This window comes from Podarcis pityusensis (genome assembly GCF_964106645.2).
Source record: "Podarcis pityusensis genome assembly, chromosome: 6".
NCBI classification, from domain to species: Eukaryota; Metazoa; Chordata; class Lepidosauria; order Squamata; family Lacertidae; genus Podarcis; species Podarcis pityusensis.
This window is the reverse complement of record NC_138030.1, coordinates 20,484,286-20,502,825: the sequence shown is the minus strand read 5'-3', so window position 1 is coordinate 20,502,825 and position 18,540 is coordinate 20,484,286. Positions and strand designations below refer to the sequence as shown.

The following is an 18,540-nucleotide window of genomic DNA, read 5'->3' as shown; positions in this document are numbered from 1 at the left end:
TTGCTGTATTGTTGTATTGGTTTTTATGTTTTGCGTTTTTTCTTCTTTTTATGTATTGTAGTGTTGTTCTTTATTTTTTCTTTTTTTTCTGTAATTCTGAAATTATTAATAAATATTATTTTTTTAAAAAAATATCTTTTTACATACACATATATACAGCCTGAACACAATATGGAAGGACTCACAGAACTAATGTTCCAACTGATCTCATTCCCCTCCTTTATGTATTTAGGGGGGTTGCCAAAGCCTTAGATTGGGACCCAGAAGAAAGAGATTATCAAGCTACTGTGTCTTCCCAGTTCCATATGACACTAGGCCAGAGCAGCCCCCTGGTCTATTGCTCCCCTACCCATTGGATGACAATGGCCCCAATCTAGGGAAAGCCTTCCCCCTCCTTCTGGAAGCTTCATTAGCAAGTTGTTTCTATGGCAACTCATGTGTGCTTGTTCAACTCTTTAGACATGTAAAAAGGATGTTTAACAGGCATGGCTAGGTCCATTTACTTAACAAACTGACTGGTATGACCACTTCAGCAGTTCCTTTTGCTATCAGATTCCCATCCTACAGATATAAAACCACAGGTTTGGAAGGGCCACAACGTATCATCCAAACCAAACCCCCAAGTCCCCAAAAACAAAACAAACACCTATTATAGTCGAAATAAAAAAATTCCTTCCTGTAGCACCTTAAAGACCAACTAAGTTAGTTCTTGGTATAAGCTTTCGTGTGCATGCACACTTCTTCAGATACCGTGTGCATGCACACGAAAGCTTATACCAAGAACTAACTTAGTTGGTCTTTAAGGTGCTACAGGAAGGAATTTTTTTATTTCGACTATGGCAGACCAACACGGCTACCCATCTGTAACTGGAACCTATTATAGTGTCCATGGTAGGGGAAAGTCTCATAACTGGGTTGTGGTAACAAACAATTTGAAGTGTAACACAAACAGTCTGATCAGTTCAGATATCTTACCCAGCTAGAAGACAAATATACACCTATTACAGAACAGGCAGCTGCTAAAGTGCACATAGGATCTTTAACATGCCTCATTTAAACATGAATGTGAATGCAAGACTAAAACGATAATAAGAGGTGCCCTGAACAAAATATTGCACTGTGGAATACCACATTGTGAAATATTGCACAAAATATTGCATTCTGGTCTAGTGTTCCAGGCAGTCAGCCATGCTCTTTTCCACGATAGCAGATTCCATTTCTCCTCCCACCAGTTTTTCACTATAAACCCCCAACTCACTCAGGCTGCCATGACCATTGACTCCACCCAAATCCTCGCTGGAATGTGTTTTGGAGGTTCTCCCCTTAGTTATTTTTTTCTAACCTGAAGTTATTTTGCATCTCTGCAATCTGTTTGCAATCCCCACAAACCTGCCTCCCTAATGTGTCTATCAGTGTCCTTTTGGCTACATATGGATCAGCACTTGCCTCAAAACTTCAGAAATAGATGGAATGACGAAAGCCTATTTTGTATTATTCATGATGGAGCTAGATGTTGTGGCAGTCAGAGAGGCAAGATTAGCATTCCCTTGTCTAGTTCTATTTACCCAAATAAAAACAGTTCTTGCAGTTTTAAACAAATCAATTTGAAATGTGTGTGTTTTTAAGCAAATCCAATCACTAGTAAAGAAATATATCTGGAGATCTCATAGGTAGTGTTTTGATGTGTATAAGTGCTCTTAGAGACTACCCAGCATTGCACAAGACTGACAAGGTCAGTGACTTGCCATTTATAAATTAATGCCATGGAGTGTAATCACTATGAGGCCTAATGTCAGTTCTTATAAAACAAAGCTAAAAATAATCGGCAGCAAAAGATTAAATATAAAATGCAGACGTCTCTGCAAATTATTTTAGTTCTGCTTACATGCAGAATTTTATTTAGGAGGATTTCAATGTACTTTTCACCTTTACACAGATTCCACACAATGGCAATTATGCTTTGAAACAAGTTAGATGTGGAAGACAACTACAAAGTCAAATGTCATTTCTGACTTTATTTTTAAAGTTGTTATCCTGGAAAAAAGTTTTCTGTGCTTTTCATATGAAAAAATAGTATCATGGCCACTAAATTACTCTGCACTTTTATTACATCCATTTTTACATGCTAGGCAGGAAAAAGTAACATTTTTCCACCGGAAGACAGACAGATGAATCAATGTAGGGTTCCTAATTTATTATGGGGTTTTCTCCCTCATTCAAACACTTTAACCTCCAGTTTCCCCCTTTCCAGTATGCGGCAGCTAGACTGGTGACTGGGAGCAGCCACTGAGACAACATAACACCGGTCTTGAAAGACCAACATTGGCTCCCAGTACGTTTCCGAGCACAATTCAAAGTGTTGGTGCTGACATTTAAAGCCCTAAACGGCCTCGGCCCAGTATACCTGAAGGAGCGTCTCCATCCCAATCACGAGAAGTGAAATTACAGGGAACCAGGCAGAGGGCCTTCTCAGTAGTGGCTCCTGTCCTGTGGAATGCCCTCCCATCAGATGTCAAGGAAATAAACAATGATCTGACGTTTAGAAGACATCTGAAGGCAGCCCTGTTTAGGGAAGTTTTTAATGCCTGATGTTTTAATGTATTTTTAATCTTTTGTTGGAAGCCACTCAGAGTGTCTGGGGAAACCCAGCCAAATGGGCGGGGTATAAATAAATATATTATTATTATTATTATTATTATTATTATTATTATTATTATAACACAGATACAAATCCACTAGCTGAAATGAATCAATGTGTTCTTATCCTAGGATCACTGGAAATAGTCAATCCCTCTCATACTTTTGAAAAGAAACAAAACTTTTGTGGAGAAAAATCCTGATTGTCTAAATGGAAATTAGGGCATATAATTGCTGCCAGTCTCCAGAGCTTTAAAACGTTTGCACAAAGTTACACACACAGCAATAGGTGGCAAAGACAACTAAATTAGGCAGTCTACCATTATTGCCAGGACATTAATAGTTCTTGGTTTTGCTCAATTATTCAGCAGCAAAATACAGAGGAAAACTTGACAGACCTTTATCCTACTTAAATGTATAGTGTTTCGAGTCTTGCTTAGAGTCCTTGGAGAATTAAGCAAGAATTATAGCAATTTTACACCAGTGATTTTCCTCAAGTAATTCTGAATGCTGTAATTTGATGATGTTGGGATAAGAAATATTTATGAGAGATACCAAATCTGCTAAGAGAAATATACTTCAGAGTTAACAGGAAACGCTGTTAAATCTGTGCAAGTCAGCACACATCAAATCAAGCACAACGGACAAGTTGCGGATTGTAGTTTGTCACATCTTATGCCCAATATAATAAATTCAATTTTACTTAGCTGATCTTTTGTGCTTGAAATGCCAATAGTTTGTAAATGTGAAAACATATAAGTGGACCAAAGCATGTTTTGGATCCAAGAACTGAAGAACAATTTACCTACCTGTGAGCCAGTGGATATTTGGACCTGAATCTGCTTATTGACCTCTTCCCTCCTCTTCCCTTCATCATTTTGTGTTGTGTCTTTTAGACTGCAAATCTACAGGCAGGAACTGCCTTGTTTGTCAACTGATCTATGTAAGCCATTCCGAGAGCCTATTAGACTGAAGAGTGGGATAGATTTTTTTTTTTAAAAAATGCTTCTAATCCAGTTGGAAGAAAAGGGTTTGTATTTTCCCTGGCTGAAAGTCCAATCTATGAGCTATCAAATTGTGTCCAGTGCCACTTCTGTTCAGGAGGAGGACAGAAGGTGGAAGGCTTAATCCAGCCTGCTGTTCTCTATTTTTCACTCCCAAGCAGAGGATTTGGTGGTACCAACTAAATCTTTATAGCTTTTGAATCAGATTTTCATCCTGTGAAATGCACATACAACACCCCTTTTGTGAATGTGTATCATCCTATTGGATCAGCTGTAACATTTAATGTAGAATCTGGAGATGAGCTGTGCCTTAAAGTAAGTAAAAAGAGATGCTTTTTTGCAAATAGGAATCTACTAGTTCAAAAGTCTGCAGGAAAATTCTTAATCGTGGATGAGAAAGAAAACAACTGCAATGCCACAATTTCTAGAATTAAACCCTGTCAATTAAACTGCCATTCGTTTTTACGCTGATAAAGGAAATTTATAACCAAGTATATGATACACCTGCAAATTTGTTTTTTTTAATTTTACACACATTTGCTAGGAGGATTTAAGTTTCTAAGACTTTCCGCAGGGAACATTTGCAGGCATTTTGGGATATACTTTATGGTTTTATCCAAAATTATGACCATTTCCCCCATAGCTTTTCAGCAGAGAATAAATCTCCTAATATCTCACACAAAGATCTTGGAACCCAGCCATGCTAACCTCTTCACACTTCAGGCAGTTCATGGATCCTATTTCACGGCTCATTCAAAAGGAAGATTAGGAGGACTTTTTCCATTTCGTGTTTTAAATGGTTTAATTCACAAGGGACTAAAGTCAATGTAAGTATCCAAAAAACTATATATATAAAAAAGCATGCTTCCTGTGTAAGTCACATTTTGTCATCCTGATTAAATCATGATGTTTCTGTATAGAGCCATAAATTTATGTTGCCTCTTAAAACGATTCAGCAAGATGTGCAGTAGATACCTACTTGATTTTAATGCTTGGAAAGGGGGTGGGAATCAATTTTTAACTTAAGAAAGAATTCCAGTGTGCCATAAAAAGTAACTAGGTGGATTTCACCACAGTAGTGGTAAAACTAACTATGCATTTAGTTTGTGATCTATCAGACACTGCAAAAGTAATATATAGCAAAAGTAATATATTTTCTTCATTTCCTCACAGACAATGTTATCCCCATAGCATCCTAGTATCCCGTTTTCATAAACACTGAGCAAACAGCAATTAGTTTTGCAGAGATGAAGGTACAACATGGAATCCAACTGACAAAAAAGTTCTGTGTGAGAAGAACCAGGCAGCCAAGTTTGGAGACTAGTTTAGCTGTTCAAGTCCAAACAAGAGTTTTTGTCAAAGCTGCAATAATTGGGAGAATGAAATTCTCTCTCTTTTTTTTTTTTTTAAATGAAAAATGAAATGAAATTCTCTAGAAAATTCTGCTGGATTGAAATTATTTGGGGGGGGTAATAAAAATTAACAGTATGTACTTCTTATTTAATTTTTCTTTAAAAAAGAAATATTTCCTAATAAGGACCAGTTAAAACACACACACACACAAACACCCAGCCAGACCAAGGTATAAAGCACAATGTTTGGCAACTTGATTTAATTATGGCCCTAAAATTCCTGTGCAGGATTTAAAGAGACAAAACAACTAAAAGGCTTATGGCACTGGGGTTTGTTCGTTTCTTTTACAACAGACTAACATGGCTATGCCCAGGATATTTCAATAAAATATCATATGAAGTTGAATTTCACAAACTTTTTCTATATTATTATTATTATTATTATTCATTATTCATTATTATTATTATTATAAATTTCTATACCCCCCCTTCAGTCCAAAGATCACAGTTTACAATATGAAAGCATAAAGATGTCTAACATTGTAATGAACAACAACAACAACACCCCCCCCCCCACAAACACGATTAAATTGCCATGGATTGTTTAATTAGGCGAAGGTGTGGGAGAAAAGAAATGTTTTTGCCTGGCACCTAAAAAATATGTGATGAAGGGGTCAGGAGAGTCTCCTTAGGGAGAGCATTCCACAAGCGGGGAGCCACTGCAGAAAAGGCTTAGTCTTGTTTTGCCATCTTCCAGACCTCTCACAGAGGAGGCTTGCAATTCTGAAATTGTGAAAAAAAATTCAAATTTGCAAAGCAAAGACTTCCTTTCTAGTTTCTGCCATCACAGGTAAAGGACCATACTGAATAAGGCAAGTATCTCAGAGTCATAATCCTCTGTACGATTTGCATTTACATCTATAGCCACAGAGATAGATGAAAATGCTTTGTGAAGAGGGTGATAACCATGTCAATTTTAACACTCTAAGATGAGTTTCCAGCAGCTTACATGCAAACCATGCTCTACAACAGCAAGGAAAACATTTTATTAGTTACTTCATACCGCTAAATCTCACCAGCTCTAACCACATGATGACAACTGTTTAAGTTAATCAGCAGAGTATTTCACTTATAGTGACTTTAAGATACGAGTTCTCTATTTCATCTATTTCCCCCCACAATCTAGCATGCTGACAACTCCTTAGTGCTCTCTCATGGGCACAGTAACAAATACAGCTGGGCAGCCTGAGGCCACACTAGACATGACATATAGTCCTGTGTACTTTTCTCCTAATATTTTTTGTTTATTTTAAAGCTAAAGTAGCCTCTGCAACCTGAGAATTTGATCAAGTGGCCAGCAAGATTGGGAGAGGGAGCTTAATACTTCCCCAATTATCTGCATTTTTGCTCAAAATCCCTCTACTGCTTTGTGGGTGGGGGGTGTTATCAGAGAGGAGGAGAAGATATAGATCTATCTTTTCTCCTATATATTTTTCTGGGCAGAGGAATGAAGCAGGAAGAAATGCACTCAGATTTTTAGTTTCATGAAAGTTCATTTTCTTTTTAACTGCCAAGGTGTCCTGTCCTGAAGACAAGTGAAGTTCATGAGATGTGACAAACTTCAGGCATCAGGGCACAATCCAAACTCCCTTTGTACCAGGTTGGCTTGGGGGTTTAGCCTGGGTGCAGATGTCCTCCTAACCAGTCCTTCCAGCCTCTGCCTACAGAATGGCACTAGTGGAACTCCACCAGTATGTAGCTCTCTATTCCACCTGCTGAAACTGAATGTTGAAAAACTGCCAGTGGGCTCTCCCCAAGGGCAAGGAGGAGTAGAGATAGCCCAGTATCCATTGGACCCTGAGCCAGCCTCATTACCATCATGCATTGGGCTTGATCACTATGTCAGTTCCAAACTGGCATAGTGATTTTCCTGCTTGCTTCCCCTTCTGCCCTGGTTGGTGTGCTCAACAGGGCCGCAGACGTAGAGAAGGCAGGTATTACATAGCTCCAAGCATACACTTTGCTTAAACTTATCTTCCTTGAGCTTGACTCCTCTTCCAATGCTTTGCTCCCTTCTTGAGAGGACAGGGCAAAATTAGATATGTGCTTAAATTTGCAGGAGGCAGATTTGTTGGCTATTTGCAGTTTAGTAGCGCAGCAGAGAGCTTGCTGGGGAGACCATGCATAACAAGGAACTCAAAATAACTTTAAAAAGGTTTTAATAACAAAAACAAAAACTCCTTTTACACTAAAGATAATAACAACAACAAAAAACATGACCCATCCCCCAGGGTGATGAGAGCACTAGGTGCTGCTCTTTATATACTCTACCCAATTGCTGACACAGCTTAATTAACACAACCTAGCAGCACCTGCTATGTTTCACAGCTGTAAGACTGGGTCTCGTTTTTTGCCCTGGCCCTTAAAGACATACACAACTTGTGAAACAATAATGAACCTTCACATTTTAAAGTGACCATTCAACAAGATTATGTATTTAGAAATGTGACTGCATGCCCATCTTTTAAAGGTCCATGTCCTCACGTTTCCTTCCCAAAACAGACAGGTGCATTCCCCAGCATTAATTTTTTAGGCAGCTTAAGGTAAGACTGTGCATCTGTGTTTGTCAAAGGAAACTTGGGAAGAACCTCTGAGATAACATACTGTGGTATCGTGTCATAGAAAGTTAAAACTGCTCTAGAGATTACAAGAGTGAATAAAACCACTTAAGATGTTAATGGCCTACTGCTTTCCTGAGCTTGTACTTTTCTTCTTCTACCCCAACTTTCGCCATCTACATCTATAATCATGCCTTCCTTGTTTTGGTTTTGAAGAATCTATACTTTAGAACTCAGCAAGCAATACTCTCAACTGAAAGATAACCTTTAATAAGTTGATTTGCATATACATATATTAGCAAATTCTTTCCTTTATATATTTTATAGCCTATGCTGCATTTGTACACTTAAAGCAACAAACCAAAAATATTTAAATAACTCAATAACATTAGCTAAACAGACTGAGCACTTCCAGACTCTCACTCCTTTCAGGTGTGTTTCAATCACATACCTGCACATTCAGGTTGCACAATTATAGTTGATTCAGATGTCTTAGGCAACAAACCCACTTTCCCAAAAGAAATGACTTTTTGCCATAAGGAAAGTGATGAAAATGCATTGGAAAGTATGGGATAACAGTTGCTTTGCTGCCACATCATCTAATATCCCCATAAACAAATCAGAATGAATTCTCATGAAACAGCCAATGTTGTCTAATCTCCCTCCAAACAAATCAGGATGAATGCTCAATAAACAGGTCATTTGGAAGCACCCTTAAACTTGCAAGCTCCGTTAATCAAATCATGATTTGCTAATTGAGTTACACTACCACCCTAGCATGCCAGGAATTGAAATAGGATAATCTTTTCTGTATAAGAGCAGGATAGGGCAGATGGATAATTAATGCATCAATTTCCTCAAAGCGTTTTTATCCCCTTGGCTCTCATGGACACTTTGAATGTTTAAGCAAAGTTCTTTTCCTACACACCCACCTGCAAAAGGAGAGAAAGACTCTCAAAAGGGGTACCTTAAAAAAACACCACCCCACCTTACTGGCCTCACAAAAGAAACCCACAACAAAATGCATTGCATGCAAAGGCCAGGGGAATATTGGAAGGGGCAGCAGTAAAGGTAATATACTTGTGCATTTAATTTTTTTACAAAATCTGTAGATAAAGGAGGAGAGGACTGAAAAGAAAAGGGGGGGAAGTGGGGGGAGCACAGGACTGTATAAGAATGAGATTGGCAATTCTGCTTTGTTCCTGATGGGGATTATAAAAAGCACCTTGAACATACTGTGGCAAGGAACAGCAGCATCAGATGAAGCAGCACTGGGATGTGACCTGAATAAATTACAAGCCTGCAGACTAGGACTGAGATCTAGTTGACTTTGTGCCAGCAGTTCAGAAGCAATGGAGCCAATCCACATGAGAGTTTGCTTTGCACTAGGTGAGGCTTGCCCCACCCCCAAATAGGCTCTGGGCAGCTGGGGAAATATGCTTTAAGTGTATGGTGTGTACACAGTCTGTGTAAAAGCAGATGGTGTTCTGGGTTTCAGTAATTTCAAAAATTTCTTATATGCTATTCTGGGATGAGAGAAGAGATCATAGTTCTCTGCTAATGCAAAAGATGTTGGCATGTTTAAAGGATGCAGGTTACATCTAGGGTGCAATTCAACGTAGTGCTCTTCCAATAGTTTCATCTGTGCAAGCAATGATGCTACCCTCCTTCCCTCTGCACACTGTTCTGAGGGTTCTCGACCCCCTCAGAGCCTATTTTTGGGGGGGCATGGAGAGGGAGAAGAGTTATCCCCTTAAAATGCAAATTCATTGCAGTAAGGACTTGTCAATTTTTGCTCAGGAAATTCATTAAAGCACCCTGCATACTGATTATGCACCAGTTAAAGGACATTATGTTGGAGAGCTAGGAAAAAACTTTGACCCTGGACAGTATTAAGCCAGAGGAACAGTTGACCTGATTTGAACCAACCAGAATAGGTTGCTTGCTTGCTTCCTAAAGTACAAATCGCAGCTGTTGTATTGCCTGGGACTCGAGGGGTATCATTTCTATTACTCTCAACAGCTAAGTAACATTCAAATCAACTTCTCAGAGCATAAGCCTATTAAGAACTCTTGAAAGTTGCACAATTAGCATTTTAAAAGGAGAACAATTATCTGGTATATCACAAAGTGTGCTTTGCTCTATGGAGCGAGCGGATGGTCCTTACTAGTGTTATGACTAGATTTTTAGTATTCACAGATTCTCCAGTTCTCAGAACAAGACGGTTTATAGCCTCCATTATACTTTTCTTGTGGAGAAGAATTAGCCTGGGATCACAAAGTAACCTTTTAAAGGTTAATAGTCACCAGAAATAAATGTTAAGCATATTTTCCCTATTCCTGATAGATATTATTCAATTAATCTGAAACAAAAAAGTCATGCTTTAGTTCAGGTACATGCTTAGCGTACCGAATAGCTTCCTTCTAGTTGGATTAAAATATTTCCCGAAATAAAGAAACCTGGGTGTTTTATCTGGAACATATCTGGCAGAAAATCTGGAAAAGCTAGAGGGGCATGAGAATGTGTTTCCTTACTATTCTATTCCATATTGAACTTTGACTTCACGTCAGAGCCTAAAACCACCAGCTTACTAATTAGTATGAAATATCAAGGAGAAATAAAGTTTGGTTCATATTTTAATGTGAACTTTGCTGATCCCAGACTTATATCAATAGGATTTTGTACCTCTCTGAAGTTCTGCAATTTCAGTGTTAAAAACCCCCAGCATGCTTGATAGGGGAAATGAGTGTACAAAATTGTACACTGAAAAATTCAAGTAAATAAAATTATGTTGTAGCCAATGTAGTGCATGTAAGAAAAATACTGGGGCCTAATTTGAATAGTAAAGTACTTTGTATCTGGTGGGTGGGGCTTGTGTTATGTTTCGGAATCAGCCCCTCCCTTCAATGTGTATTGCATTAAGAATGTCAGGTAAGAGGGACCAACTGCCTCTTCTTGCTTCTTGCCTCAGACTTGCCTCATGTTGTTTTATTTAGTTTCTTTTATCATGTTATTTTGTTACAGTTTTCTCTCAGTTTATTACTGAAGCTTGTTCACATTTACGTGAGCCACTTATTTTTCTCAAAGAAAAAGAAACTCTGCTGAAGAATGGTGGAATATCCTAAACTTGGGTGTGTGGGAGGATATTCCCAGTTTGCCAGGAGGAGTAATCAACCCCTATCTCCACAGCAGTGCTCACTTAAAATCATTAGCAGTATGCTTGTTCTGCTGCAAAATGTTGTTGTACACGAGAATGCATAAGCTGTTTGCTGGTTACGTTATTGCACAATAGATTGCACAATCTGTTGTGTAATGAGTTTCCGCTAGCACAACTGTTGTGTTGGTTTCCTCTGCTGCATTCAGCTATCACCTGTGGCTCCTAGAAGCTGTCAGCGTGCAACAGCAGCCATCCCTCAGGAACAGCTTTGACTGGACAGCTAAAGCAGGTGAGGGTAGACAGTGGGTCTCAAACCCTCAGTGAGTTAGGGACTTCCCCTGCATGCAAAGACAGGCTACGATGGATTGAATGGACAAGACTAAAAGTGGGTCCAATGGTGAAGAAGGTGGTTTCTGCACATGCTGTAGAAGGAAGTGAGGGGCAGATGGGGGTGGTCAACCTGGGAAGGTAGTCCATCTAGGGCAGGCTTCCTCAACCTCGGCCCTCCAGATGTTTTTGGCCTACAACTCCCATGATCCCTAGCTAGCAGGACCAGTGGTCAGCGATGCTGGGAATTGTAGTCTCAAAACATCTGGAGGGCTGAGGGTGAGGAAGCCTGCCCTAGGAGATACAAAACTCTGATCCTAAACCACCACTGACTTGTGGGTATACTCACTTGTGAGAAAAATCCATTATCTGCTACCATGTGGGATATCTTCGGGAGAAGAGAAGGCTAAGGAGCAAATCCTACACAAATCCAAAGTAGAGTCCCTAAGACAGTTGGTTGGAGACTTATACTCCTCCTTGCAGCAACTCTTGCAGCCAAGCTAGTGCCAAATGTATTGCTCTGCTTTCCTTTGGACCACATCAGCGAGGCTGAGAGGGGAGGCGGTCTTGTTGTCTGGGCAGCCCAGGACCTCCATACACACTGCCCAGGCTTGCACCCTGGAGAGGTCACTTCAGTGCTGCTAGTGCAAAAGCAATGAGGAAGGCAGTAGTTACTGGTCTCTGCAGCCACAGCAGGCACTGTGATTTTTCTGTGGTCTGACTTCACCCCAGGAGGCATACTCAATTGTCTCTTGAGACAGGCAGATGCAAACAAAAGACCTCATATTTTTATGAGTAAACAATGGATTTTCAGTAAGTCAGGAAGGTCAAGGTTCCAGCAATTTCCTTTACCTTTTCACGGACTCCAAATTGTCAAAAGGAAAAACACAACGTATGCTATGGTATGGGTGTGTGCTATATGGTCACAACCAGGAGAACTTTGCTCTTCCAGGGGACATATCTGAACTGCTGCATCTTAGTCATTCCTTAATAGATTTTTGCTAGGATTTTGCCAGTTTATATTAGTCACAACACAAGTACTCCATGTCAAATTTCACCAACATGGGTCCAATTATTTTTAGTTTATAATAATAGAACACTTCTATAATAATATACCAGGCTTCTGCTTTAATATCCAGCACTCTCCATCCTGTTTAATCAGACCTATATCAAAGAAAGGAAGACCTGCAAGTACTACATATTCTTCAACCAGATTTGAACATTGCAGAAGAAGCAACGTTGCCCATAAGCAGGAGCTGATGCCACAGGTATAGGACACAGCAACCTGGAAGAAGGCAGCAGTAGCTTGTAATGTATGGTTTCCCCAATGTTTTCGATGAAGCAACCAGAAAAAAAAAGACAAAGTCTGCAGCAAAACCTTTTAAATAGAAATAATTTACCATAGCCTTCTCAGGGAGTGCAGTACATTCTTACGTCCATGGAGTTAAAGCAACAGACAAGCAAAATTGTGGGATGATGCATGAGGTTTACAATTTTTTGGTACGCTGCCATCTTATCTACAAGAACTGCAGCTGGTGCAGGACAAGGAAAAAAGGGACCATCTCCCTAGAAGATTAATAGTTTGCTGCATGGAAGAACAAAGTGTAGATAAACATAAATAAACATGCATTGAACACCGTCTGCTGCGTATGAGCTAAATCATTCTGCCAAAGGGAAATAAAGAAAAGCTACTTTAACATTTAGAGCAGTGCAAGACAGCATGGATAAGCTCAGGTAAGCAGAGTTTACTGGCAAAACAAATCCCCAGCATTAACACCTGAATACATTTTCTGACATGGTGTACTTTATTAAAGATGCTTTCCAGCCACTGAAATCCAATAGTTTAATTGCACTAGGAAGCTGATGAAGATAAAAATGTTAATTCTTAGGAGCATGCTTTATCAAAGGATGTAAAATGCAATCTGAAAGACACTGATGTATTAACATTCAAACAGCATCATTAATGTAATTAATTCTCGTTCTAAATCTCCTCTTTTGTTACTAAAGTCCTGTGAGATAAGCAGGGTTTATTTAAGCCTGTACACGTACACACACACACACACACACACACACCTAAAGATAACAGAAAACAGATTTATACAGATGGGAAATCTTCAATTTCTAACCATTGTTCTTTGTTAACAAGTGTGGCATTGACTTCTGATTAAGCCAGAGTTTTTCCAAATAACTTGACTTGTTTCACTAATTTGAAATTCATTCTTTTTATAACACATACCATTAAATATAAAAATTCTTAAACACTTTACAATAAGAATTCAATAAAAAACCTATGAACAACATCCAATTACCTCAAAAACTGGATAGAAACGCTACTGTACATCACAAATAAAAATGAGCAGTGTACAAAATTGGGAACGTGTTTCAGAGGGTGGGTGCTAACACCAAGAAGGCCTGTTATTGCTTTGTCACAAGTGGTATTATGGAACGATCAGCAAGATTTCCTCAAAGATCATATGACTGGCCTGGCCTGGGCTGTACTGGAGAAGGTATCCTGGTCCCAAGTTGTTTAGGACTAAGTATCAATAAAATAATCTCAAAATTGGCTTGGTAGCTAATAGGCGCCCAGCGCAGAACTTTTCACACTGGTGTGATTATGTGCAAATCTGGTTGCCTCAGTAACTGCATTTTATGTTGTTTGCAACTACCGAATCAGGCACAGGAGTGGAGCCAATGGCAGTGCATTAAAGTAATCTAATTGGGAGGTTACCAATGCATGAATCACCATGGCAAGACTATGCTGTCTAGGAATGATCCTAGTTGGCACACCAACACAAATTAATTATGGGCACCCCAAGACACTGACATCACTAGGGATTCTAATGACAGTTCATCTAGGATCACCCCCAAAAGTATGCTACTTCAAATGCAGTGTGACCCCATCTAGAGCTGGTACACAATCTAATTCCCAGACTTGGGAATTAGCCATCCACAGGGCCTCCACCTTGTCAAGATTCAATCACAGTTTATTATCCTTCATCCAACCCATGGCAGTATCCAGGCACCAGTTTGGGAAAGGCAAAGCCTGTCCTGATTCAAATATTACAAAGAAACAAAGATGCGTATCATCTGGATATTAGCTCACAAAACTGGATGTTCCCCACTCCTGATTTAAAGGTTTGAAGGTCATCACCAGCATATATATTCCTCTGTTTCTCATCCCTTGGTCACTCGCAACTGACTCCATCATTATGTTTGAGAGCACAGGAAGTAATATGGAAGTTCTGTACACAGTATGGATCTGTGCGGATCATTGACTCATGCAAATTACAAAGGAATACAATCATTAAGGGATGACAATGCACCTATGAACCAGCTTCAAAAGTACCCTTTTGAATTATGCACATTTCAGTAAATACAAATAAGAAATATGATGCAACAGAATTGGAGTAAAAATTAACAAAATACTGGTGTCTATTTGCTTAGTTTGCAGTGGATGCTTGATAGATGCACTTAAGATTTACCGAATGACTACTAGACTTTATAATTCTCTGGTGGAGGTGGGGGAATGCCTTTTAATCAGTCCGTAGTTAATTGGTTTTCATTGACTTCTTTTATCCAAGTTGCCTGGAATGATATATGCATGCAAAACTTTTAAAGCTCCAACAATCTTCTCTTCAGTTTTCCTGATATTCACAAGAATGCAAAAATGTGCCCTATTTAAATATTATTGCAATGCACAATGAAATCTGGTTAACTATACAGATTTATTCTTTCTGAATTTCAGCATAATTCTATAAGTATTAATACATAAGCATTTAAATATATATGCATGGTTATATGTATTTTTAATGTGTCAATTACTTTAGGAAACCTGGAGTCTGTAGGCTTACATTATACATATAGTAATGTGTATAATAATACACATTATATGCAATAATTGTTCATATTTTTAGAAGTAGTAGTAGAAAAGCCCAAACCCCTCACTTCCAATCTTCTAATTCCAAGATGGGAATTAGAAAAAAAAAATCAGTTTGGATGCACTCAACATTGAAATTATCAGAAAATTCCATCCATATCAATCCATGATTGAGTCCATCAATCATGATTGGTTTGCACTCACCACCATTTCTAGAAGCTTGGTGTAACTCCTGATCATTAAAGGCCATTAATTTATGTCCCTATTGCCAACCATTGAGTGTCATGCTGTGTAAAGGCCCAGGGCATTTCCAATAACCTACAAGTTTGTTATGCAAAATATGTTATCATATTTTCCACACTATGCAGAAAGTTTATTGAACCTTATAAGCGAACACCCCAATAAATGCAATCGATCGATCAAAATAATATAAAACTGCAAAATCGTGAAATACCCATAAATCAGACTGGATAGTACAAGACAGAGGAGAAGATGGGTAGCATTTTAGGTATTGCAAAATATTTCAGGGATAGGGCAGGATGGAGTGCACAAGAAAGATGCATTTTTATGGATGCATTTTTGTAGGCTTGTCTGTATGGGCATGGGCATGTTGAAAATGATAATAATGGATGGATGACCAGCCTTTGCATAGGCACTGCAATGAACACATGTAACTAGGTTTGTGAATCTGCTGGAAAGAGGCAAGATGGGAATGCAGGCTTGGTCAGGGCAATGAGTTAGGTCAGCACACCTGCTTGCGTTTCATGCTGTACTACTGCTTGCTCTCCAGCTCAGTGTTCTACATTAGAGGCAAAAGTGCTCCAAAGCTCTTGGAGCTCCATAATACGCACGAACAAGATTGGCAGCACCTCATTTCAAAGCCCTGACTTCTATTACACTGGGGGGGGGGGGAGTTGACCTACAATAGTTTTATAGGTCTGAGGCATATGAAGCACCAAAATAGGACTTTGCACACAGCCTCCACTTCTTTTAATCCAGCTTTCTTTAATCATAGCTTCAAGGGCATACGGAGGTCTAAATAGACTTGATTTTGAAGCACAGATGAGCAACCTATTCCTTTTTGCCATTGGAGTTAGAGAAGCACAAATTATGCAAGTACAAGTAGGATTGCAACTGACACAGCAACCCAAAAACACAATATCTATGATTATAAAAATAAAAAATGATGTAGATCATCCAAAGAGGATGTGTGTGAAGCTTTCCTTTTTTTTCTAAAACATTGTACTAAACTTGACCTCTGTAAAAAAGAATAAGAGGTTGCACATCTTGTGCAAAAACCAAAAGGGGATCTGGCAGGCCATTTTATTTATTTATCCTTGCAGCATATTGGGAGCATCATTTTAGAACTCCAACACATGACAGGAAGCATCTGCCTGGCTGCCTAGATACAATACTCCTTAGGCAGAGGAAACAGGGATAGGATGCTGCCCTATACAAAGTCAAAGTGTTTGTCCATTTAGCTTGGCATTGTCTAGCTGACTGTAGCTCTCCAGGGTCTCAGGAAGGTGGCATCTTTCGCATCATCCTACTACTTCATCTATAACTGAATACATGAGGGACAGAAAATGGGATCTTTTGTTTCTGAAGCTTGTAATCTACCAGAGCTATAGTTCCTAATTAAGCTAAGTAGGCCAACAAGGTTCCATGTGGGTCTGCCTTTGAAGGTGGTTCAGAAACAGCAACATGTACACAGTGTGGCTGAACATAAGAAGAACCTGGTTCAGGCCAATGGTCCATCTACAATAGTCCAGCATCCTGTTCCCACAGTGAACAATCAGATGCTTTCTCAAGCGTCTAATATTAGGCTCAGCCAAGGACCATGACTCATTTTTGGAGATGCTTTTTGTTACTGGAAGAAATGTACACTCTAGGCTAAATCCTGTTTAAGAGAAAAGCTGTACTTGGAACCAAGGCAAACATGAGAGATCTTCACTTGGTGCAGTGCCACATAAATGTTCATCTAATAAAGTGAAGTGGAAAAAACACAATATGAAAACTATGTTTTAGAAAACTACATCCTCAATCCAGAAGGACTTTAGTGAGAGTAAGTCTAATTGGCACACTTATTAGTTTATGTCCGGGATCTAAGTGCTGATTCACACCACAATGAGTCATGGAATTACCGTAGAATTTTCTCTATTCATGATCAAGGTCTGAGGTAAACTGAAGATGCCACGGACAGAACTAGCATTTCCAATTGAACGTTCTTGTTATATGTCTTCCATACAGAAAACAGCCTCAGCCCAAGCTCTTTTCTTGCTATAAATCTTCTAGGATTATTTGCCTTCACCCTTTGAAATAACATTAACTGGCAGTCTTTTAATTGCTTTTACTAGGGTCAGCTGAAGATACATTAACACTGAAGATACATTAAAGTGAGAGGTCAGAGGGAACATACATGAAAGGTGACTACTGAAGCCAAGAAGCTAGGATGATATCGAGCAACAGAGCAAACTAGGTCATTTGACTCGTGACTTGTGTATTTGGATGCTAACTGTATTTGCTTAACAGTTCATTTCTTCGGAGAATGCAAAATCTGGCTCTTTAAGGCCATGAAACATGGTAACATAATTTGTATGTAAGTTAGATTCAAAAAGAAATACTGCAAATGCAGTATTAAATACCAATTTACACATTTAACAAGCACCATTGGAAGCATTTGCATGCAGTAATAGATCACCTTCTTAATAATAATAATATTTATTATACCTTGCCCATCTGACTGGGTTGCCCCAGCCATTCTGGGTGGCTTCCAACAAGAATACAAACAAAACAAACAAATCAAATATTAACAGCTTCCTGAAACAGGGCTGCCTTTAGATGTCTACAAAAAATTATATAGTTGACTCTGTGACATCTCTTTGACATTGCAAAATGTGAGATTAGATCACATCTATTTTTTACTTGTTGACACACTCTTCAATTTTCATTCTTTAACTGATTCCATTTGTGTGTGTGTGCGCGTGTGTGTGCATGCAAGTAACATGAGGTACAGCAGGTGAAAAGCATTGCAAAAGCATCTTTATACAGATTTTGCCTTTTGTTTCCTATCACTCACAGTTCATGCAATCCTGCATTAAACATGAGCAACTCATTTAAAGACTTACCTTCAATTAATTCCTAAGGAAGTGAATAGTCTGTAATGGACATACAAGCAGGGAAAGGCAACAGATTTTTTCCAAGGTGCCTGAATAGGTATGGAAGCTGGATGAAAAGTGCAGAACCTGAATAAAGCAAGGAAGAGAGATTACATTTACACGTGCCTGAAAAGTTAGAGAGAAGTAATATCACTGGCATTTCCCCAATCTCTCTCTCCCTGCCTCTTCCATATTGCAGATTCACATCCCTTCTCAATGCATTAAATTTTTTGCTTAAAATGCATATAGGGTGTGCATTTTACAGAACGAAGACAGTGAGTTGCATATATATATATATATATATATATATATGAATGAATGAATATAAATACATTCTAACACTCTTTCTCGAAAGTGGCCAACTAGATGCTTCTAGAATATCTCATGGAATGTTCAGAGGCAATAAACCT

At 38.9% G+C, this 18,540-nt stretch overlaps 1 protein-coding gene and 1 long non-coding RNA gene across 3 annotated transcripts in view; one reads left to right on the top strand and one right to left on the bottom strand.

Annotated features, from left to right (window-relative positions):
* Positions 1-18,540, bottom strand: part of SULF2 (sulfatase 2) — a 286,446-nt gene that overhangs the window by 188,605 nt on the left and 79,301 nt on the right. Inside the window, exon 3 of the mRNA XM_081011117.1 lies at positions 18,101-18,217. The gene's annotated coding sequence lies outside the window, so the exon portion shown is untranslated. The remainder of the gene's footprint in view (positions 1-18,100; positions 18,218-18,540) is intronic.
* Positions 8,612-18,540, top strand: part of LOC308480257 — a 29,409-nt gene continuing 19,480 nt past the window's right edge. Inside the window, exons 1-3 of one of the 2 annotated variants that reach the window (XR_013987959.1) lie at positions 8,612-12,829; positions 14,540-14,613; positions 17,330-18,094. This is a non-coding gene — a long non-coding RNA (uncharacterized lncRNA). Of the gene's footprint in view, positions 12,830-14,539; positions 14,614-17,329; positions 18,095-18,540 lie in introns of those variants that run through there. The other variant, XR_013987958.1, reaches the window with a different exon arrangement.